A 24,434-nucleotide genomic window follows, 5' to 3' on the forward strand; every position below is an offset into this window, starting at 1 on the left:
GATTTGTAACATGTTGTACGTGGTGTTTATTGTTCGTAAAATTTGTGCAACGTAGAAGCAGTTAATGACGTGTGCCATATGTATGAATATTATTATTATTATATTCTGTTGTACACTAAATAGCGGTTCCACTTGAGAGATAGCGTTGCTAATAATAGCGCGTACTATGAAAGTAGGTGCGAGGAGAATTCAGTGTACAAAATTTCCACCCGTTCTTGATCCCAGCTGCTCTGATAACTTCGAATAATTAAATTGTATCCAGTTTTAGTGAACAAATAAGCTTGTCGAAATGTTATCAATAGTATTTGTATGATTTTCATTCGCTACAAAAAGACTTACTTATAGATCAATATTATAGGCTTATGACAGTAACATCAGTGTGACTAGAATATCATCTATAGAATGAAAATGAAACGAATTGAAATAAAGAAATTTTACTTAATTCGTTTACGTCAAATTTACTAGTTTAGATTCCCCAATTTATTTCCATGAATACTTAAATAAAAAATTCCGTAAAAATTCAAACTAGCATATCTATAAAAGTAAATTTTCTAGAAAAATATCAAATAAAACGCATCCTAATCTGCCTCTAAACATTTTATCGCACGTTTTACATACATTCTTTGTAAGCCTATAGAAAAAAAATTATATATTAATCTGTTTCTTTAAAAAAAGGTTATAAAACCTAAAACAAAAGGAAAAGTGGGAACCCTAAAAAACATTGTTTGCGTATTGAAGTCTGCAGCTCAGGGGGAGAGAACAACCCGCCCCCATCTGAGACCTTTTTATATATATTCCGGGCAGGAGGGGCTGAAGCGACCCTCGCCCCCCTATTTTTATCTCTGGTTCCCAGGCTCAGAATGAATGGCTAGTGCTTGCCCCCTCTCATCTAAGTCTTTAATTTCAGCCGATAAATAAGGACTACAGCCTCTGGCTATAGAGTATAAGATCACCCCCCCCCCCCGCACTCCTAAGACTGCACTGCGCGCGTCGGGTCAAATAGCCCTATAGTGTATGCTTCGCTTTAAAGCGAAAAGCTCGTATCTCTATTTTAAGTGAAAAAAGGAACGATTTACGAAATATCGTTATTGGTGCTTTGTGGTTTTGTAAAAAGGTTTCGATAACTGTTTCCATAAAATAAAAGTTTAAAATGTTCTTTCTTCGCGTCAAGAACTTAAGCTTATTAGTACTTTATTGGCACGCGCGTTTCGCACGTGGACTTCAAATTACTTCAATAGCTAGTGACGTATAAAAAACATTTACACGTGACCTGCCGTATTTTAAAGAAACACCCATTTAATCTAGTAAATTTAAATTAAATAATTAATATTGCGAATTATAAATAATAATTGACGTAAATTGTAGCTCCGAATTCTGGCTGGGAATATACGTATAGCGCATTTAGTTATTTTAATAATTAAAATTTCTAATCCAATAATTGATCAATCATAGATTGTCCCCCCCCCATTGAATTTCACTAATGTATTTATAATATACTTTATAGTAATGTACTTAAAATCTAATATATAACAAATATATTAGATTTATAGCTTCAAAATAATTTATTTTTTATCAAAAATTGTAATGTTCAAAGCTTAAATAATTTATCAAAAATATTAATATTCAAAGCTTAAATAATTTATCAAAAATATTTATATTCAAAGCTTAAATAATTGATCAAAAATAGTAATATTCAAAGCTTAAATAATTTATCAAAAATAGTAATATTCAAAGCTTAAATAATTGATCAAAAATATTAATATTCAAAGCTTAAATGATTTATCAAAAATAGTATAGTAATAGTTTCAAAATAATATATTTCCCAAAAAAATGACACATTTCTGCAAAATAAATTATTTTGAGATACGTGTCTTTTGCATTGCGGCACTCCGAACCGCTTCCAAAGAGATTATATGTAACGGGGAAGCTCGGACGACTACGAGCTAATGTAAACAGTGATGGCCTCTTTACATAATAACCCGCAAACTAAACCCCTCTCTCTATTTTCGACTACGCTGTCGGTTGAGGGTAGGCCTCATTCCGAAGCTCAAGAGCAATCGGAGAAGAGAGGTACTAAGGTCTACGGCTCATTCGACAATTCTGCCAAGCCGTGGCTGTTTGTTAAGTCTACGCCGTAGAATTAACCATATGCCCCTCTTTGAGTAGCGCTTTCAAGTAAGGGTCTCTCTTAATAGAGAGAGAGGAGCGCGATTCTGAATCCTTTCGCCGACGCGGCCGTCGAAATTCTCAGTCAGTTTCCGACCGTCGTTCGGAGAGGTTGTTCGGCTCTCGGGGACTCCAAGCGGTCGATACACGAACTAAGTCCGCCGTTTTCGCACGCGGTTTCGGTTTAGTTCCCGCGCAGATCGAGTTCCGCGTATTTATAATTACGACTCTTTTCCTATTAAATAATCACCTTCTTCTTAATTGTATTTCTTGGGTAAGTTATCAACGGCTAAATGTTGTATGTGTATTTCGAGTAAATTTCGGTATTATTTGGTAAGATTTTATTATCGGTGTGTTTTTGAAAATTATAATTATTGTTCGACTTTACACGATTACGCGAGGGTAGTCGACATCGCAGCTGGTTGAGTATGTTTTGACCTGGCAATAATTTGTATTGAAGTCGCACCTGCTTCTACGTCTAACTCGCCCGTACGTGCGTTACGCGTATCGCGAATGACAAGGTAGAAATGGCTTTTGCTAAATGGAAAAATAAAACCCCGATGAAGTGAAATTCAATTTAGACTTTGTTTTAATTAAGCTCGTATCGGCGTTGTTTTAAAAGTGTTAATTTAAAAAAAACTGTTTTAAATAACATTTATTTTATTAGACTAGATTTAAATTTTCTATTTCTGGGCAGTTGTACTAGTTCAAACCCTTAAAGTGTTTATTGGTGCTCTGTACTTAACAACGCTCGAAACTGCTCTGTACTTGCAAATACCCCAAAGAGGGCAGCTATGCTCTGTTCTGACGTTGTTTAAAGACAGGGGATATCTGTACCTGCGAACCCCCGAAGAGCGCGACTCAAACGTACTAGTGAACCCCCGAATATTTTTAAACCCTTGATCTCTAATGATATGATGGGTTTTGGTCCCCGAACAGGGTATTTTTGCCTTGTTCAGATCCCCGAACATGGAGCTTATGCTCTGTACAGAACCCCGAACAGGACGCTTTTGCCCTGTTCTGATCCTAGAACCAAAGAATATAAAGCCCCAGGAATGGAAGGATTGATATTATTGGCCGCGTGTTTTGGTTGCGGTAGAAACTTCCGGCAAAGCAAATCAGATCAGATTAACCGGAAATGGTTAACGCAACCCGGTCTCTCTTTAAAAACGAGAGGCGCAAAAGTTCCACTAGACGGAGCTACACCTTCCATACCTGGGGCTTTACATTCTTTGCTAGAACAGGGCGCTTTTGCTCTGTTAACGGTAAAAGTATTGTAGGGAGCTGTTGGCTGGCGTGCCACTACCGAGGCCACTACCCTCCTACGCATTGTAACCCGGCCACCTGAATTAATGGCTTTAAAAGTCGCTTGATGACTTTGGCCTAAGGTGGAGCCTTGGGTATTAGCCTAGCTGATTATTATCCCCGAACAGGACGATTTGGCCTTGTTCTTATCCCCGAACAGGGTGCTTATGCTCTGAACAGATCCCCGAACAGGACGCTTTTGTCTTGATCTTATTCATGTACTCCGTTACGCTCTGTTCGGATCCTAGAACTGGGGACGGATTTTTTCGGTACTTACTGACCATTTTCTAAGCGCAGGGGCGTCACTAAGGTTGGTGTCTACCGAAGTGGTAACTCATGGCCCGAACATATTTACATAAAGAAATGTGTGAAAAAATAAATTTACTATGATAAAAGAGGACACTTCGTACTGTTCGCGGCACAGTACTTACAGAAAGTGGGAGATCATTTTCACCCCATTTTTTTGCCAAAAGATGAATAATTAATTTAAAACACCATTTTCGCTTAAATTTGGTACAACGCAACGCTTTATTTAACCAAATTTTATTCTGAATTCTTATCGATATCAACAAAATCGTTCATTTTCCCTTAAAAAAAATCCACTTTAATTTTGAAAGCATTCTGACGACCTGTATTCTTAACTTCCAAAGCGGGCGTATTGCGGGGAAAACAAGCATCAGGGGAGAGAGAAGGGGGGAGGGGTGCGGGAGGATGAATCCTGGCTACGCGCTGTTAGTTACTTATAATCGGTAAACGTCCCCGAAATTCCTAAAGGTCCCTCGTGACTATTAGACCCCCCTCCGAAAGGAACGGGTCTGGGGCGGGAGGGGGCTTTAAGGAATTTCGGGGCGGGCAGGCTCCAGCGAGCCTTTTAAAAGCGAGCGGAGGGATCTGTGGGAGCGAAATCGGCGTATGTTCGGTGGGCGATATCGGCGGCGCGCGGGGAAGGCTGGCCGCGCCGTAAGAGAACCTCGTATATTGGACGCGTATACTCTGGTCCGGGAGTCGTACATGGGAAAAGTTCCCCGCGACTGGTACTAGTTGATAAGACTGTAGTTTGCTTTGGTAGTGTTTCTAGTTTGGGTGCTTCCTAGCCCCGTCTCAGACTCGGGCGCCAGAGAGCGACCCAGGGAAACATCGACGCTCATCCTTTTAAACTTTGCGCTTCCGGTTTGGCGCGCGCCGTTCGTTCGTCCTTAAATCGGGCCCGTTGGAAGAGCCTTCGTAGACGCTGCTTAGTGACGTTGTCTCCTATAGACTGTCTTCTATAGGGAACTGCGGGTTTAATCGATAGACGCCGGCTTAGCCATAAATACAAACCCTATCTGCGCTAGCACACACTTAGCGCTTTCCGCGTACGCTACTAACACCTATTCCCCTCTCAGCCCATTCCAAGCCTATCTCTTAAAAAACAGTATTCAATACATTCTCCCCCCCCCTCCTCATCCTATAGTTCCCATAAATTTTGTTTTTATTAAGTTTCGATCGCCTTAAATTGTCACTCGGATTTGTCTTCAAATTTTACGTATATTTGAGTCAGAGGCGTCAAATATTTGTGTTCTTTGACATCCAATATATCGCGCATTTGTATAGAAAATGTTTTAGGATTAAAATTGGAAAAATTTATTTTATATAAATAAACACTTTAAATTGAAATTTAAAATATTAATTTTGGAAAATAGGACTATTTTTATTGCTTTAAAAGCCGACTACATATTTATTCGGTTTACTCTGTTTATCACTGGTAGTTGGCTGCTTGCATAGCATATGTGTCTTGCACCGAGCCAACTTCCAGTGAAAGACAGAGTAAACCGAATAACTATGTAGTCGGCCTTTAATAGGAAAAATTCATATTTGCTTTCTATAAAATATTTAAAAATTTAATTTAAAAAAAGAGATTATCATTTATGTAAATAATTCAGTCATATTTATGTGTATTATGTAACTTATAAATAATTCAGTTATATTTATGTGTATTATCAAGAATCTATTTATTTATACTCAGGGAGAATGAATATGTCGAGATTATTTTTAGCGTTTCTCCAATTCCACCCGTTGGGCCCCCGGTATGCTCCTCCGGTTTAATAAAATCAAATAATACTGCAATCTCATTGGTTCTTAAAAATTACGTTTTTCGACGCGATTAACGCTGCAGCGAGGACGCAAAAAATAAGACCGCCTCCTTTTTCCCTCCCCCCCCTTAGCGTGACGGGGTTAGGGGCTCAACGTGTCCGTCGATAGTCTCGACATATTCATTCTCCCTGAGTATAAATAAATACATTCTTGGTATTATGTTACTTATAAATATCTAAAAAAAAAATAATATTTTTCTAATTTTTTAACGAAATAATAACACTGTTATCTTAATTTCAATAAATATTAGAGAGGTTAAGCCCGCACCCGAAAACGTGTAGCCCGAACTTGTAGGAATGTAGACGTACAGTCTGCACATCCTACAAGTTTCACCTACACATTTTCAGGTTATTTTCTAAGGCTCGCTTAACCTCTCTAGTGTTTTCTTTAATGCTGTAAAAAAGCGCGTTAATCTAATCTAATATCTCAATTTTGCAAATAAACGGAGTTAGTATATTTTCGCATTGAGGCGTATCGCATTCCTGGTATATATTTTTTCTCCAATTCCGTAGGTGAAGGCGGCTTTTAATAACTACCTGTCCTTCTTTTCGGGGCTCTTGTTTGTGGCAGAGGGCGGCGACTTCGGCTGCCAAAAACACGACCAGGCTGCGGACCCCTTTGGCCCATAGCGGGCCTCCGTTGCAGTATGCTCCGTCGAACCAAACCCGAATTGGCCGGCCCCTGTAAGGCTCTCTTCCGCGCTCGCTAAGCCTTGTCAAATGCACCGGATTTCATTCCTTTTTATTCCCGTTTCGAAAAAAAAATGTTTCTGCGGTGTCAGAACCTTTTGGTTGCTCGCTAGAAATCAAGAGGGGGGGATTCTTTTCTTTGCCGGGTTTTTTGGGGTCTGTTGCCCCTCTGTACCCGCATGCTAGCCCCCTCCCCGCACCATTTCCAATTATATTTTAATCAAATTAAGTCAATACTATGCTTCCCATAGTAGCGTTGTCGTTCTATTTGAGTTACATTCACTTTCTTTTCTTTATGGAATAGTTTGAACTTTGGAAGATGATTATGTGGGTTCAATTTAACGATGCACGAACTGTTGTAATTGGTCCATAAGGTTTTTTTTAACTACTGGACGTTTGGGGTTTGGTCTATTATTACAAATCGGTTTTATTTGAACTTCGGGATGGCCTCACAAACGTTCAGTGGTTCGATTTAAAGGCTGTTAAGTTACACTAAATTGCGCGGCTGGCTCCAATTGAAACGTTTTTAGGCGTGGGAATAAATACTACCAAAACAACATCGAACGCTATTTTCAGAGGTGTTTTATGTAAACAAACTGGGGGAAATCGGCATATAAGAAATAGCGAAAAATATTAATTTTTTAAATGAATTTCGAACTGATGGCGCCATCTGTTAAAGCTTCGGGAATTTCAAAATTGACCTCTAATGGAAGGACCTTCCTCCTCAACAAGTGTGAATCGGTCAATAGATTAACCGGTTAAAATTAACTACGAGAAAGATTTTATTAGCATTACTTATTTTTAACGCTTATCAGAACCTAATTAATGTCATTTAAAAGATACCTATCGCACGCGTTTATTTTCAAAAATATCCAAAAATATTAAGTGGTTAATTTTTAATAAAATAAAGAAATTTCGGGAAATTGAAAATCGCGCGTCCGCCGCGACATCTGGTGAGAGATCGATGAGACAGAATAACGACATAAAAGCGCGCGCTGCTGAAGACGTGAAAGATTTGTTTTGCACGCGCGGCGCGTTCCAGTTATACGAGACCAAAGCCTAAATTGCGCGATTTAAAAAAAATTAAAAGTTAGGATAGTTCGCAAATCGCTCACTAAGGTGCTGCTGGTGCTGGCGATACACCTTAAGATGGCGGCGAAAATTCAAACCCAAATACTTGGCGTTATTTTGCGTTTCAAATTTTTAGGCCAAAAACAATTTTTTCAAGACAAAATAAGGTACGTGTAAGTATATTGAATGTCTTGTTGATCTTTTGATACGGAAATAAGGTCATATTTGGAAAAGCTTGGGCCGTTCCCCTTTAATAATGAAACATATTACTTCGAAAAATCGGGGTTATTTTTAAAATGTACAGCGCAAATTATTCCGTTTGACGATGTAAAATGTAGAACTTAAACTGCTTATCGATATTTACTTATTTATAAACCATTTTCACACGATGTAATAGTTTTAAAATAACGTTTGCTTTCTGAAACGTATTTTATAAACGCAGCTGGATCCTTCTAAGCTGCATGTTTCAAGCGAATAACATTAATCCGGATATGGTCATTTAAAGGAACACAGAATCGTTTGAATAATTCTGGCCTAATTTCAGGTGGCTCCACCTCTTTCGTCACGTGATTCAAGTGTTCGTAATCGCTTCGCAAAACGCGTAGTTATGTTGCTAAAATCCACAAATTTCCAAACGATTCTAAGGCATTTTAATTAGAAATTTAAATCAACTAGTTTTTAATGTTTCTATAAAATAAAATTAACAAAAACAAAAATAAATTTAAAATGTTCCTCTTACGTCACAAGACAGAGCTTTATTAGAATAATCGTAGCTCACCAGAAAATCTGAAATTCTTCTAGCGACTCTATCACGCGCTTTTCGACTGTGACGTAAAAGAAACATTCAAACAAGAAGGCCACGTTACTTTATAAAAAGAACTATCCCATGACACCTACATTATAAATTAAAAAGTAAATTCGCTGATTTAAGCATGTAGATGGCGCTGGGTACGAGTGTCAGTTCGTATTTAGAGAATAAAAGGGCTCTTTGTTTGGCTGGCAAGATTTGCTTATGTCTTGAAAAGAGTCTCTCTTTTAGTTCCATTGTGTCGGGGTAGAGGGCGCTGAGGGCGGTCGTCGCCAGCTGACGATTGTTTTCATTCCGTAACAGCGTGACTCTTCGCGTCATTAAAAGTTTCCCTAATTAGGTAACGGTGTTTCCTCATTTAATACGCTGTACCGTGCCGCGTTGACTTTCACCCCTGCCAAAGACAAGCCGCTAATAACGCCCCTGGTGGTCTACGAACGAACAATGTACGGGAAAGCAAAAAATATATAATTTATCAACGCTTCCACCTATTTTCAAGCGATTTATTAAAAAGTAAATAGATAAATTACCGTACAGCTGAAATAGATATTAAATTAAATATCCTCACGTTTAGGCTTAATTTATCGACGGGGTTTTAAATTATAAAGTAATTGTAGACAGTTTTTATATAAAACTAATTTAGTTTTTAACGCATTTAATACTTACTTGAAACGGAGGATGGCGTTTCGAAATGTGAGCGGGGTGCAAATTTTCAATATAGTACCTATGGTAATTTTTAGAGACTAAAATTTTTCAAATGATTCCAGGCAGGTATATTTGAATATTATTTAAAAAAAATTATTTTTTATACTTAAGGAGAATGTGTTGAGACGATTTTGAACGTTTATCTCGCAACCCACCTCATGATCTGCCAGTATGCCCCTCCCCTTAAACGTCAATCAAACCAACCCGATATCTCATTGGCTCCCTAAAACCTAACTCTTGAGCACACGCCAGTATCCGTTTTACGATAGAAAAACTAGACCATATTTTGTAGATTGGAATTCAGTTACGATGCGATTACCCACTTCCGGTACGTGACCTCCGAAAAATCGGCCTCCGTCGGTTGCTGTAAGGCGGTTACCCTCGTGACTACGGACTGGACGTAAGGATATTTTTTTAAGTAGTCAGCCTGACTAGTGAGCCTCCTACCTTTAATTATTTTAGTAGTCACTGACTAGTGGGGTAAAAAGGGGGGTATAAAAACAAGAAGTACAGCCAACATTTTGCTTTAAGCGTCAGAATTAAAATAGCAGTTTATTCTCACTTGAGTTACATGTTATTTTTTTTAAATAAAATGGGATAAATGAATGATGAATTTATGATACGCCGTATTCGCCATTATTTATGAATATGTAGGTAAATTTTTAACTAGTCAAATTGACTAGTGAGCCCCCAGATTTTGATTAATTTTAGTAGTCAGAACATTTATTTTAGTAGTTTAATGCCGTGACTGCCCCCCTTAGTCTGGCCCTGCTAAAGCTTTTGTAAACACCCGCTGTTAGTTGTTAAATGAAATAGATAGCTAATATTTCTTCTTTTTATTAAAAAATATTATAAATAAATACAATCTTTCAAATATCAAAAGTATAATGGTTAATTTAAAAACAATACCAAAGATAAGAAACCTGCTGTTGAACTAAAGTTCTTGCAAGAGTTCTTGCCGACTTGACGCATCCCAGACACGTTCAGTAGACATATTAGTGTCATTTCCCGGTCAAAAGTCCCAAGTTCTTCTTGATGAGTATCCGTCTGCTGCACACGCGATAAAACAAAATCTCCGCGCTTGGTTTCTCGCAGCTGAGGCCAAAAACCTTTCCAGGATGAGAAGAGCTTATAACTTCGGCCGGAAGATGGCTCTGATGTCAATTCAAATCTGCCGTTCGCACTCGAGTCTACAATATAATTATTGGTTGGTTAATCGTAATATTCAAACTGAGCTTTCAAAAAGTATTGGAACTAATTTGGAAGGGTAAAATATGATACAATAAACGGGTCGTGGCTTACTGCTTTACGCTGTAAATTCTTCATAGGTATAGCATTGAACAGCGTAAATCTATGACCCCCACTTCATTTTCAACGTCACTAATTGTCGAAATCGGTAATTGTGTCTATAATTACTAGAGAAAGTTTAACTTGAATTGAGAAAAGCATTTTTGGTTGCCATGGCAAAACGAAAGGCCATTGAAACTTTACCCTTTAGGAGCTTTCAAGGTACATGAAGGTCTGTCTACTCATGGGCCAAGTAATGATAAATCATGGTCTACTTAACCCCTGAGTTTGAAAAAAATCGGGGGAAAACACTTCGGGATGTCCCCTTGTTAGTGTGAAGTCCACGAAAAATGTGTGGTCATTCTAAAAATTGCTCTCAGTAAAAATGTATCTTTGGGCACACACACTTATGCACAAATGTTTTTGTGTCAAAATTCGTTAGATCTTGAGTGGAAGAATTTGATACGGTGGTTATGCGGCCGTCTGAAGGGAAAAATTCGGTAATTGTCTCTAGGAAAAGTTCAGCGTAAAGGTTCGTCCAATGAAATTTGTACACACTCACTATTACCGAGCATCCCTAACACGACCGACCCAAGAAAAAAAATCGATTGCTCAACGACCAACCAATATCATATAACATCGGTTAGCTGTATGTTTAATAAAATATTCTATTTCCAACGAAGTCGAAATTAATAATTTAAAAAATACAAAAATAAAGCCAATTTCGGTATATTTACTATAATAAGCCTTTCTATAAAGTCATTACGCTTGCCGAACTTGTTTTTATGTATCGCTTTCGTCACGAGATACGTAGGAGTTCAGTTCAGGTTTTATGGTTAGATCTTTAAAAACAGGGCAACTCATCGAATTTTAATTTATGTCTGGTTCAACTTGTTAAAATGTTCCACGCGCTTTTTAATATTTTAGCGTAAAAAGCTCGTGCATTTTTTTATTTCAGGGAGCACGCGCCAAATCGCTCGAGCCCGTTTACGCTAAAATATCAAGACGCGCGTGGAACTTTTTAACAAGTTGAATAAGACATAAATGGAGTTTATGCTAGCGTCTATTGGCTATCATAGTGAAACGTCACTTCTGCGTCACGAGTGACGCGCCCGATACATCTAAACAATTTCAATTTCAATTTATTTATTTATTTACCATAATTTTAGTATACAAGAAGGCCATTGTTACTTTATAGAAAGGCCTATTTCAGGAGTGAGTTAAAATAACGATTTTTTAGTATCAAGGCATTGGCGCCCCCCAAAAACATTCGAGTGCCCCCGAGTTTTGTCGGCTGGTTACGGGCTCGCGGACAACGTCGAATAGTCGGAAATTGAAGAGAAGATTTCGCAAACTTTAAAACGAGGGCGTGAAATGCGAACGGGAGCCTTCTCGAAAACAGCCGTTGTAGCGTCGCTTTTACTTCTGATCCCCCATCCCGCATCGGATCCAGCGGCGTATGAGAGCGGAGCCTGCATTTGACATGTGCCCGAGAGACTCCCAGCGTAGGGTGGCTTTCATCCCAAGGGGGTAGGCCGGGCACGCCCGAACCGGGGCGCTGACAGACGCACCTGACCCTCGAGCCAACACCCCAGACCCACCCTCCGCGCGCGCGCTACTACCATCATCCCGAACTATACGGAGCAGCCTATTTTAAGGAGCCACTCTCCGTTTAACCAGGAAAACGAGTCTTAAAGACTACGTACCTTACGTGGAACCCGCTGTCGGGTTCGTATCGGCAGACTTTTCCATTCCCGTGGCCTTCGGCGAGTAGTGTCGGGTAAGGCGGGTAATCTTTTCATTAAGATTTGGCTTTATAAATCCGGTATTCTTCGGCGACGTTTGAGTGAATGCCGTTGCTTTAACGTGTCTGTCAACTTGATTTGTCATCGCGCGCGATTATGGGAGGGCGTGATTCGGCCCTCGTCTTTTAAATAGGAGCGGGAAAGTAGTTACGAATAATTTAATGCGACGTTATTCTATAGAATATATCTTTAAATAGAACGAAAATTTTAAAGGAGGACAAATTGAAAATTCTCTCCCTTTATTTATTGTGTACCCTTTTTGGGGTTAAATCCGTTCCTAATCTGCAGCCAAACAACCACTTCGACGGTCGCGCCGTTTTCAAAAGCGTTTCAAAAGCTTTTCAAAATGAAGCTAACCACCTAAATTTAGCTGATAATATAAGGAAATATTTTACGAAAATATATAGAGAGTTATATTATTAAATAATGTAAATTTTGTCTTTCCAACATATATTAATAAAATAATATAATATAATAATATAATAAATAAATAATATATAATAAAAATAAATAACATAATAAATAAATATATAATATAAAATAATATACTATAATAAATAAATAATATACTATAATAAATAAATAATATACTATAATAAATAAATAATATACTATAATAAATAAATAATATACTATAATAAATAAATAATATACTATAATAAATAAATAATATACTACAATAAATAAATAATATAAAAAATAAATAAATAAATAATATAATAAATAAAAATATCTGTTGAAACCTTGAACAAATTCGCGCCGTGTTTTCTTTACACAGCGAGTAGTAAACTCATGGAATGCCCTCCCTTCCCTAATTAAGATTAAATCCTCTAGTTCTGCCTTTAGAGTCGGCTTGACAAGTTTTACGGGTGGTAAATATCTTTCTTGTATATAGTTGTATAAAACGAAAAAAAAGTATTTATATTTTACTTTTCCATCCATCGCCATTCCTTTGTCATTGCTGTTATTTCATTTTTATTTTTGTGTAACTTTCATGGTATTTTATATTATCTCCATTCCCTACTAAAGCAGGGCGCAATCAGTGTAAACTTTCTTTTCCTGTTTAATAAACTTTATTATTATATTATAAATAAAATAATAGATTTCAAAGGCGAGAAGCAACCCAATTCTTGAAATTGCATTATGGACCACCTAACGGTCAACGCGTGAAGTTCACAAACTGCCGGATATTCGTTTACTAAGCAGACGATTTGCAATTGTTGATTTTATAAAATGTCTTTACGCTTGCCTAACTTGTTGCAATGTTGCCCTGGGATAGTTCAGCCAATGCCTAAGAATGAGTTCATAAACTCTTTAGTGGGAGAGAAAACGGATCCACAGCTGAAGCGGGGAGGCAACATTTCAACAAGATGGCCAAGGTTATTTTATAAAAAGAACTATTCTAAAACAAAGTGCCTGTTAAAGTAGTCAAAAATCCTGCAGATTATGATAGGTGACTCTAGATAAACTGAAAAAGATAATTAAAACTGCAAATCATGCTTAGATTACATTGTTTACGTATATTATATTTGGCTGGTAATATTTCCAAATTCGCTTTCTAAAGTCGGGTCCATTAGTTTATTTGTCTAAACTGTAATTTAACCTGGATCTTGCACCGCAACGTTAGTTAGACGTTCCAGTCGAAACGTCGACCGCTTAAACTCGCTATTCGCGATAAATATAATCGTTTTGCGACGTTCAAATAGCAATTAAGAGAATCCGTAATTAGGTAATAAATGGTAATAGCGTGCTGCATTTATCGGGGGTAATTTCCATCTTTTGTTAATCCCTTGAAGCCTCGAAAGAGGGAAATTACCAACCTTTAAAAGAAACTAGGAAAAAAGGCCGTTTCTGTATTAAGCCTATATTGATTTGCGCCCAAAGCTCTTTTGCCTTATTCTTATATATATACACACACGACTCCCGCATTTTTTCCCGATCTTCATTCCAATTTAAGCCGCCTGATGGCGCAACGAAAAACGCTTTATTTTCTACTCTCCTTTTTTTTTAACTAAAATAGCGTAGACAGTCACCCGCTAGTTTAGTCATAAGCGTAGCGACGGGGTGAAGTCGGGACGTTTTTCTCCCAGCTGCGACCGTTCGCTATAACGAAGCGCGGGAGAAATCGGGTTGCCATGGTTACCAAATTAAGGGAGGGGAATGGAGAACTCCGCGTAACTCTTTGGATGGAAGTGGGAGGGTGGCGAGGGGGGAGGGTAAAAGCTGGCGCGCGGGGTGTCGGCGCGTGGCACGTGCTCGTAACACGTGCGAAGCCCGCCGCCACCTGGAACTCTGGAAACTCCGGCGAAATTGTAGTAGAGCCGCCGGAGACGCGGCGCAGCTGTGACCGCGCCGCGTAACACGCCGCCGGAGACCAAGGAGGATGCGAACTATCCTAACCCTCGTCTCAGGGGGGGGGGAATGAAGGGGAAGGCTACCTCGCTTTTTGAGGGTACCATGCCTTCCCCCAATGTAGATCCCGCTCTTTCTACAGGGTGTCTTTGATTGCAAGGACTTTAAAAAATAATTATTGAATTTCAACGGTATAGGCTCACGTGTTATTTTTCGTGATAAATTTTAGTTCTGAAATTGTACGCTTACATTTTGAATTATATTCTTAAATTTTTTCACGAACAATGGGCTTCTTGTACCTTTAAAGGCCTAGGTTTTTTTCTGCCTGTCACCCTTTAAATTAACTTAGTGGAGTACAAATACCCTGGTGGTAGGCCAACCGCTGAACATGTTGGCCTAATTTGAAGGGTGACAGGCAGAAGAAAACCTAGGCCTTTAATTTAGAATGTGCTTATAGTCGTAGTCGATAATTCAAAATAACGGTCAAAAATGCCGCCGATAAGTTTTGTAAAATATTTTCGGCGGCGTAATCGTATGGAGATACAGGCCGGAAGGCAGGCAAGGTTGCCAGATTTCGATAGATCGAAAACGGCCAACTCTCTCAAATGTTTTCGTTTTCAAAACGAAAATTTTGCGGCGTAGCTATCGACTAAGACTATTTATCTTAAAGGCCTAGGTTTTCTTCAGCCTTTCACCCTTTAAATTTACTTTCCTTCCAAACAAATACCCTGGTGGTAGGCCAACGTGTTCTGCTGTTGGTCTACCACCAGGGTATTTGTTTGGAAGGAAAGTAAATTTAAAGGGTGACAGGCAGAAGAAAACCTAGGCCTTTAAAAACTTGTAAGAGGTTAACGGTAATAGTTAGTGTAAGAAGCTGTTGGCTCGCGTGGCATGAAGGGCTTGCCATCACCCTCCTACGCAATGTAACCCGGCTACCTGTTTAAAGGAATTATAAGTCGCTGGATGACTTGGGCCTAAGGTGGTGCCTTGGGTATTAGCCTAGCTAAATAAAATAATAATTATTATTATCTTATTATTAATGCAAGATATCATCAAACGGTCAAAAATAATTTAGGCCCGAAAATTACAGTTTCAAGAGTTTCCTCTAGAATGCGTATAATATTTAGTCCCAAATAGGACTAAACCAAATAGGCTGAAACCGGTCTACCGTTGGAATTTCTGGCTAATTTATTTAATTTACTTTAGTTTTCACTCGAAGATCTATTTGGTCCGAGTTTCGCGTCTTTTTGTTTGCTCGAAGACCTATAATAATTGGTACGAGCTATTAGTAAGTTTTTAAATTTCTTCTAATTTGTTTAAGGTTTAGCTTTATTATCCCTTTTCATAATGGATTTATCTACTTATTCATTTTTTCATCCTAATATTTAAGTAATTATATATAGGTACAATACTAATATTTGAAACCCCCTGTACAGTCCAAGGCAACCGACTCAGTCAGCTGGCGGTATTGTATGAATACTCCTTGTCGATCTCATCCTCTACCGATCCCCGGTTTCGCGGAAGAAAGTTTGGTAACAGTGACTGAGAGGGGGAAGGGACTAAATCGGTCTAAAGCCACTATTAATAGTTTGCGCGCCCAGAAGTTGCCCGTTGCGCCCTGCGTGCGTTGGCTCTCCCGCGCTTTGTATCGGAGGAAGCTAAAACCTGACTAAATTTGTTCTTTTTTCCTAAATGTTTGGGGTAAATTATTGAATATTTAAATAGGGTAAAAAAGTAAACTTTGATATATTATTTTATTTCAGGGATGCTATTATTGTATCACGATTTTCAAAATGGCCTTAAATGTCGTGGAAATTTTAAATTAGCCAAATAGATTAAGGAATATTAAGCAGGTAGGCACTGAAACGATGGAAAATTAGGTGCCATTTTCCCGTGATTCATCTAAAATTGTGTTTACATTCCACTGGCATTGACTGTTGTTTTTTCACGCTGTCGTAGGTTATCATAGATTCAAAGGATGATAAAATTAGCGAATAAGTAGATTAGTCCATTATGAATAGGGATAATAAAGCTAAACCCTAAACAAATTGGTAGATATTTAAAAACTTACAAATAGCTCGTACCGATAGGTCTTCGAGGAAACCAAAAACGCGAAACTCGGACCAAATAGATCTTAGAGTGAAAAACTAAATTAAAATAAAATAAAATAGCCAGAAATTCCAACGGTAGACCGGTTTTGTACCGTGCCGGAAATCTGGCTCGCGACTATAACACCGAAAAGAGAAACTAAGCCTAAACATTAAAAATTTCAAAACGAGTTGCATAGCAACGGAAAGCCGAATAGGGGGAAAGTGGTGGAGAATAGTACATACGAAATGGACTGCAATGCAAATGATGATAAATTAGCTAATTTTGTCATCCTTTGCATTGCAGTCTCGTAGATTCACGTTTACTTCAAATAACTCAGACCACAGATATATATATATATTATATTTATGCTCTGTTACGACACAGCATCTCAAAACATAAATTATGTCTTAGTTACGTTCGAAATTTCATTGCAATCGGTTCACTTTAACGATGCCTACCACGATGACAAATAAGAAAACTTCGCCATCCGTCAGAACAGTCTTATATTTATCGACAAAATTTACGTCAAAATCCCCAAGTCTGATTGTTTTCACGAGTAGAATTTATATACAGGGTGGAAGCTTCAGCCGTGGTCCAGCCTCGGTACTTCTCCTAGTACACCAGAGTGCTGCGGGTCGAACACTTCTACAGGCGCTGGTATTCCACCAATAGACCAATGGGATAATTATAAGCGCATCTTTATCTATTCGCCCGATAAAGCATTTGGAAGATGCGCTTCTAATTCTCCCATAGGTCTATTTTTAGACTACGAAAAGTACCGAGAGTGGACCACGGCTGAGGCTTCCAATTATCCCATTGGTCTATGTTTGGCCTACCAGCGCCTGTAGAAGTGTTCGCCCCACAGTACTCTGGTGTACTAGGAGAAGTACCGGAGTTGGACCGCGACTGAGGCTTCCATCCTGTATATGTCTACAATAAATTTAACTCATTCGCAGCGATGAGTTTCCCAAATATAATCAAATTATATTTAACTATCGATTAAACCGTGGAGAATTTCACACCTGTTTCCATCGAATTAATTCTCTTTTTAAGCTCAAATTTTATGTTTTCGTCGTTATTATTACTCAATAATAACGACGAAACCATAACAGAATACATTTATCGTATATAAAAGAACTCCAATTAACACAGCGCTTTTAAAAAACACTATTTCGATGCAAACACTTCAACCTAAAGGATAAACAATAACAATGTTTATATGCAAATAAATTGGAGTTACATAAAATAGGAGAGGCAGCGAGGGTGGTCGGGAGATCTTTAATCTCAAATTGAAGAAGGTTTTATTACCCTGGGACCGTGAGTAAATGTTTGGGGTGGATAAGAGGTAGAGGGGGTCCTACATGATAGAAAGGAGGGAGGAGCAAATAAACCCCTTAAGTGGATTTGAAGTAGGCGGGGGGGCGAAATGGGCCCCGTGAGAAAATGACCATTCGGCCATCGATCTCGGACCAAAACTACCAAACCGAGTAAAAAGAAGAAAAAAACACGATAAAATAAGCGAAAAAAGTTGGAAAAATTCGCCAAATCCACACGGCGCAGCGCGAGAAGTTCGGGAGAACGAAAATAGCGTATATTCTTGTGTCAGGGGGAACCTATTGCTAACATCAATTTATAATTACAATCCAGCTGGATTCAGTCACACACGCTTTCCCCGCGTCACACTCGATACCCAGCCGTTCGGAGAAACTCTACCTCGTCTTGCTCGCGCATACGTTACGACGTTTCGTCAAGCCGACAGCGATGTCCTTTAAAAAGGAAACCTAGTTGATATTCAGTAAACGAATTCAAATATTTTTCATTTTATGGGGTTATCGTTTCGCTTTTCAAAATATTTACCTTTTAGATTTAGATTTCTATTTTCGTGTTTTTATTATTTTGGGTTGGCCTGTTGTTCAAATTTATTATTATCGTTCGGAGAATACGCTTTAACTCTATTTCCAATCTCCTTGGTTTTGGGCTTTACCCTGGGCTTCGGTGCGCGACGTGTGGAACACTTTTAAAGGCGCTTGACCTATTTTTTGTCTAGTTTTATTTGACATTTTTATTACTGTAAAACGGTTTACTTTTGAAATATTTTAGATTAAATGAAAAAGTTAATGATTATATAGTTTCAGAGGGTCCGGCTCTTGAAAATGTTCGAAATAGTTAATGATATAGCAATAACCTTTTTCAAAAACTTAAATTAATGAAATTTCAAATTATGTAGACAACTATAATTAAACGTATACTATAGTCAGTCGTACGGCGGTCAATTTAAAAAAATGGGAAATAAAACACTTAATTAAATTTACCTTAAATTTAAATTTACCTTAAATTTTAAGTCGATTATAATTGGTATTAAACGAATACTGGTAAGTGATATCCTTAATAAAATAATTGATATTTTAATAATACATTTTACGAAACAACAGTAATTGAGATATTTAATTTAATAATAAACATCCATTAAATTATTAATAATAAAATTAATAAATTAATTATAATAAAATATAAGTTGTCTATATAATAATTCATTTTAGGAAATACCTGTAATTGATATCTTTAATTAAATAATTCCTCATATAAAATAATATTAATAAGTCATCAAGCGACTTTTGAAGCCATTAATTCAGGTAGCCGGGTTACAGTGCGTAGGATGGTGATGGCAAGCCCTTCATGCCACGCGAGCCAACAGCTCCCTACACTCACTATTACCGTTAACCTTAACAAGTTTTTATGGAAGGGGAAACCGAAGAGCTTGAGGGAAAACCCCTTTACCAGTGGGGAGGGAACTTGCAAACTCAACGCCGAAGGAGTTGGTCCGAGTGTTAACCCAGTGCCACAAGCTGGCATCGGACTCGGCTCCTCTTGCTGCGAGGCGTAAGTGCTAACCACTCCGCCACCCCACATAATAATTATTTATAGGAAATACCAGTATAAAATAGATTAATTATTAATTAATTGATATCTTTAATTAAATAATAGATATTTATTAAATTATTATTTATATAAAATAAAATTTGTTGATATCTTAGTTAAATAATATTTATCCATATAATAATTCCTTATAGAAAATACCAGTATTTGATATCTTTAATAAAATAATATTAATTAAATAATAATATATATATATAAAATAATTCCTTATATAAAATACCAGTATTTGATATCATTAATAAAATAATATTAATTAAATAATAGATATATATGAAATAATTCCTTATATAAAATACCAGTATTTGATATCATTAATAAAATAATATTAATTAAATAATAGATATTTATATTAAATAATTCCTTATATAAAATAAAATTAATTTCTTAATTAAATAACAGATCAATTGTTTTCGTATTTCCTATAAGGAATTATTATATGGATATCTTTAATGAAATATAAGATATCCATATAATAATTCCTTATAGGAAACAACAGATTTAACGATCTAGATTAGGATTTACAAAAAGCAGACGATTTTTTTGCGCCATTACAAACGGTGGAATTTTCCGAGTTTCGGTTTATCAATTTTTTCTCTCCCTTTTTTCAGCCGCCAAAGCGCGCTCAAAATCAGGGAAGGCCCTGTCTGTGAAGGGGGGGGGGTGCGGATACTGCCCAGAGTACTTTTGTAAAACCATTCGCGATCTAGGATGCGGGGAAAAACTTTTACTGATTTCTGTGAGCGCGAAGTCTGTTCATCTTAAGTTTGAAATACTCGCGGACTGCTGGGCGAAATCTATCGGTAATTCTTCTGTTTCTTCGCATTCGGGATCAGATAAAATGACCGGCGGTACCGTATCGTTCGTTTAGTAATTACCCGCGAATTCCAACCTGCCGGTTTTCTAAAATAAAAAGAACACGCGGGGATTGGGGCGGAGGAGCCAAAAACGGCTTCGAATTTTTCTCTACGGGGGGCGCCTATTCCACCCGCGCGCGCCTGAGGCTCCTCCGCTTTTTCTTTATACATTGTCCAGATTTCGGGAGGCATTTTTCTACGTCATGGTTTGTATACGTATCCCTCCGCCGTCTCGCTATAAAAATGGTTTAATCCAACGAAGCAAATCTTTCGGCTGCGCTCTGATGGAAATAACGCGTGGTTTCTGTTAAGCCGTAATTGCCGCAACCTTATCTTAAGGCCGACAAAAATGCGGATATTTCAGACTTGCTTTTTACATATTTTTAATTTTCAGAAGGTTGTTTACGAAACGCGTACGTGGAAACATTTATATTAAAAATAATAATGTATTCAATTGAACAGATAAATATTTCAGTATTCGTACGGAAAATGGATAAGCCGAATTGGGAGGAAAAGTCAGGAATAAGTCAATGATTTAAGTAATATCGTTAAGTCAGGTATTTAAATAAAATCGTCAAAAGTCAGTGATTTAAGTAATATCGTCCAAAGTCAGGGATAAGTCAGTGATTTAAGTAATATCGTCCAAAGTCAGGGATAAGTCAGTGATTTAAGTAATATCGTCAAAAGTCGGGGATGTAAATAATATCGTCCAAAGTCGGGGATGTAAATAATATCGTCCAAAGTCGGGGATGTAAATAATATCGTCCAAAGTCGGGGATGTAAATAATATCGTCCAAAGTCGGGGATGTAAATAATATCGTCCAAAGTCGGGGATGTAAATAATATCGTCCAAAGTCGGGGATGTAAATAATATCGTCCAAAGTCGGGGTTGTAAATAATATCGTCCAAAGTCGGGGTTGTAAATAATATCGTCCAAAGTCGGGGATGTAAATAATATCGTCCAAAGTCGGGGATGTAAATAATATCGTCCAAAGTCGGGGATGTAAATAATATCGTCCAAAGTCGGGGATGTAAATAATATCGTCCAAAGTCGGGGATGTAAATAATATCGTCCAAAGTCGGGGATGTAAATAATATCGTCCAAAGTCGGGGATGTAAATAATATCGTCCAAAGTCGGGGATGTAAATAATATCGTCCAAAGTCGGGGATGTAAATAATATCGTCCAAAGTCGGGGATGTAAATAATATCGTCCAAAGTCGGGGATGTAAATAATGTCGTCCAAAGTCAGGGATGTAAATAATATCGTCCAAAGTCAGGGATGTAAATAATATCGTCCAAAGTCAGGGATGTAAATAATATCGTCCAAAGTCAGGGATGTAAATAATATCGTCAAAAGGCGGGGATTTAAACAATATCGTCAAAAGGCGGGGATTTAAACAATATCGTCAAAAGGCGGGGATTTAAACAATATCGTCAAAAGGCGGGGATTTAAACAATATCGTCAAAAGGCGGGGATTTAAACAATATCGTCAAAAGGCGGGGATTTAAACAATATCGTCAAAAGGCGGGGATTTAAACAATATCGTCAAAAGGCGGGGATTTAAACAATATCGTCAAAAGGCGGGGATTTAATTAATATCGTCAAAAGTCGGGGATTTAATTAATATCGTCAAAAGTCGGGGATTTAATTAATATCGTCAAAAGTCGGGGATTTAATTAATATCGTCAAAAGTCGGGGATTTAATTAATATCGTCAAAAGTCGGGGATTTAATTAATATCGTCAAAAGTCGGGGATTTAATTAATATCGTCAAAAGTCGGGGATTTAATTAATATCGTCAAAAGTCGGGGATTTAAATAATTTTGTAAAAAGTCGGATTTTATTAGTCAACCAACTTTGCTTCGTAGAGTATTTTCCCAATAGTTGGCGAAAATTGAAGCCTCGTCTCTTATAATAAAGTTTGTGATATTTAAAAAAAAGTAATTTTATTTGGTTATTTTAGCTATTAAAACATGAAAATTATCAGAAATATTACCAAAAAGGTCAGGGATATTGCCAAATTGGTTAGAGATATCTTGGATAAGTCAGGGATTTACTACTTCGGTCCTAAACGACCATATTATCAGAAGTATATAATATGCTAATATTAAAGAAGGATAGAATCAATTTTCAATAGGTACGAATTTCCACTCAAACTCAATATTTACGGTGTGTAAAATGTCAAAATCACACTCTGTAGGGGTATTTTATTGTTTATAAATAAATTGTTTTATAAAATCACTACATAATGTATTTCTTCCGAAATGTGTTTTGAAAAATCAGAAGGCGCTTGCGAAGGTAATATACTTCTGGTTTATTTTAAAGTCATAATTTTATACGTTTTTACATAGACGTGTTTCAGTGACCTAAACTTTCAAATTATTCATAAAAACAATTAATTTAAATGAAAACTTCGTCATTTCGTGTATTTAGCGCGAACAAATATTATTGTAGTTTTTTATCTTAAATATATAAGAAGGTATTTTATAACTTTTTACGGTGTTTTGATGAAACAGAATAGCGGAAACACTGTATATATTAGTTCAGGCTGTAAGTCAATTTTAATTTGTCCCGTAATTTTATTGATCTCCAGTATCGTTTGTTGGGACACCTGTATAGGAGACCAGATCCATCCTCTTTGGCTTTTATAGGCGAAATCTGAACAAACCAATTCTGCCCTTTTTAAAAATCCCCGGGCAAGAAAAGCTGTCTAAAGAATGTAAGGTTAGCTTTGTTTTTTGGTTGAATCAGTGGTTGATTCCGTTTGTCTTGGGCCCAGCTGCGCCAAGAATTAGCTTCGATCGGAGAATCCGAGAATCACTCCGGATGATCAAACTTTGGCGTTCCTACCCCGCGTTCTTTTTATTTCTAGTTATTTGAAACTAATGATATCTCGATACTCCGATACTTGAGCTACACTGGCGCTTTAAATTATACCCTACACTAGATATATATTTATATTTCTTCACAATACATGTTTTAATATTTTGCAAATTTATGGATCATTGTTCTATGATTAGATTTGAAGTGGTATCATTTTACAGGCATCGGAATAATACCAAAAGTATATAAAATATCTTACGAACAAATATAAAAGTGAAAAATATAACTTGCAATGGAAGTGCTTTCCTGCCAATCGGGTGAAGCATATAGTACTCAAAATTAACACGCTTAAAAAAATATACTGCTTAGGGATACTCGCTTATTATTTATAGGTGGGGTGGATTAGTGGTTAGTACTCTCACCTCGCGGGAGTAGGAACCGGGTTCGATCCCAGCTTGTGGCAATGGATGAAAGCTCGGAACCCCTCCTTCCGCGTTGAGTTTGAAAGTTCTCCACCGGCTGGCTAAATGGGTTTTCAAGCGAACCCGTCGGTATCCCCTTCAGAAGTCGGTAAACTGAGGTTCCTTTGACGACATGGTTTTAGAAAGACAGTATAATAACGAATTTTCAGCAGCACTATTGATCCTTCAAGCAAATAAGGGTAGGGAAATGAATACTTATCGCGCAAAGAAATATATGATTTGCTTCTGTGACTACCTTTCCATTGAACTGGTTAGAATATCATTGAACGGTATTCATTGGCGAAATGAAATCCACTGTCAAATGCAAATGCGACATTTTTATCAATTTTCTTTCGGCTCACTACGCGTTTGGATCTATAGTTTCAGGTTTGAAATTGTATATTTATTTCTGTGTTTGATGCTGTTTCTCACAAATCGATAAGTCAAGTCCGATCAGCTTAGCCGAAAATAAAATGTTATCTTCCAAAGTTCCAATTACAATCTGACGATTTATCTAAATTGAAATAGGATCACCTTCTTTTAGATCAAAGAAGAACCTTTTTATGTACTGAGAATGTCAGGTCCTCTCTCAAAAGGAAAAGCTGCATTTTCCGAATTTCAATTCAGAAAGGAATTCCACTTTTGTAAAATAGTTTTTATTTTTTAAATTTAAAAAAAAATTAAAAACGTACGACTAGTTTCGCTTTCCCGTTCGGGAGCATCATTACAAACAAGTTGGCAAGCCAAAATATACCTCTCCTCGGAAGAGTTTTTAATTTTCAGTGAAGCGTAACTGTATCCGTGGCTCTGCGGTAGAACGCTCACCTGTCGTGCAGGAGTGCTCGGGTTTGAATCCCGGCCGATTAAAAAATTATACTACACCCAATGACAAATAGAGGGTGCTTTTGGAAAAACCTTTTCCCTGATTCTAAGAAACTGGGTACG

General features: G+C 37.4%; 1 protein-coding gene across 6 annotated transcripts in view; it reads left to right on the forward strand.

The window, feature by feature from the left end:
• Nucleotides 1-24,434, forward strand: part of LOC149928483 (protein CBFA2T1-like) — a 64,757-nt gene that overhangs the window by 10,038 nt on the left and 30,285 nt on the right. The window contains exon 1 of one of the 6 annotated variants that reach the window (XM_090159096.1): nt 2,281-2,440. The exons of the other annotated variants lie outside the window; for them this stretch is intronic. The gene's annotated coding sequence lies outside the window, so the exon portion shown is untranslated. Of the gene's footprint in view, nt 1-2,280; nt 2,441-24,434 lie in introns of those variants that run through there. 6 annotated transcript variants of the gene reach the window in all.

The sequence above is a fragment of the Leiobunum rupestre genome, chromosome 9 (genome assembly GCF_980474605.1).
Source record: "Leiobunum rupestre chromosome 9, qqLeiRupe1.1.hap1, whole genome shotgun sequence".
NCBI classification, from domain to species: domain Eukaryota; kingdom Metazoa; phylum Arthropoda; class Arachnida; order Opiliones; family Sclerosomatidae; genus Leiobunum; species Leiobunum rupestre.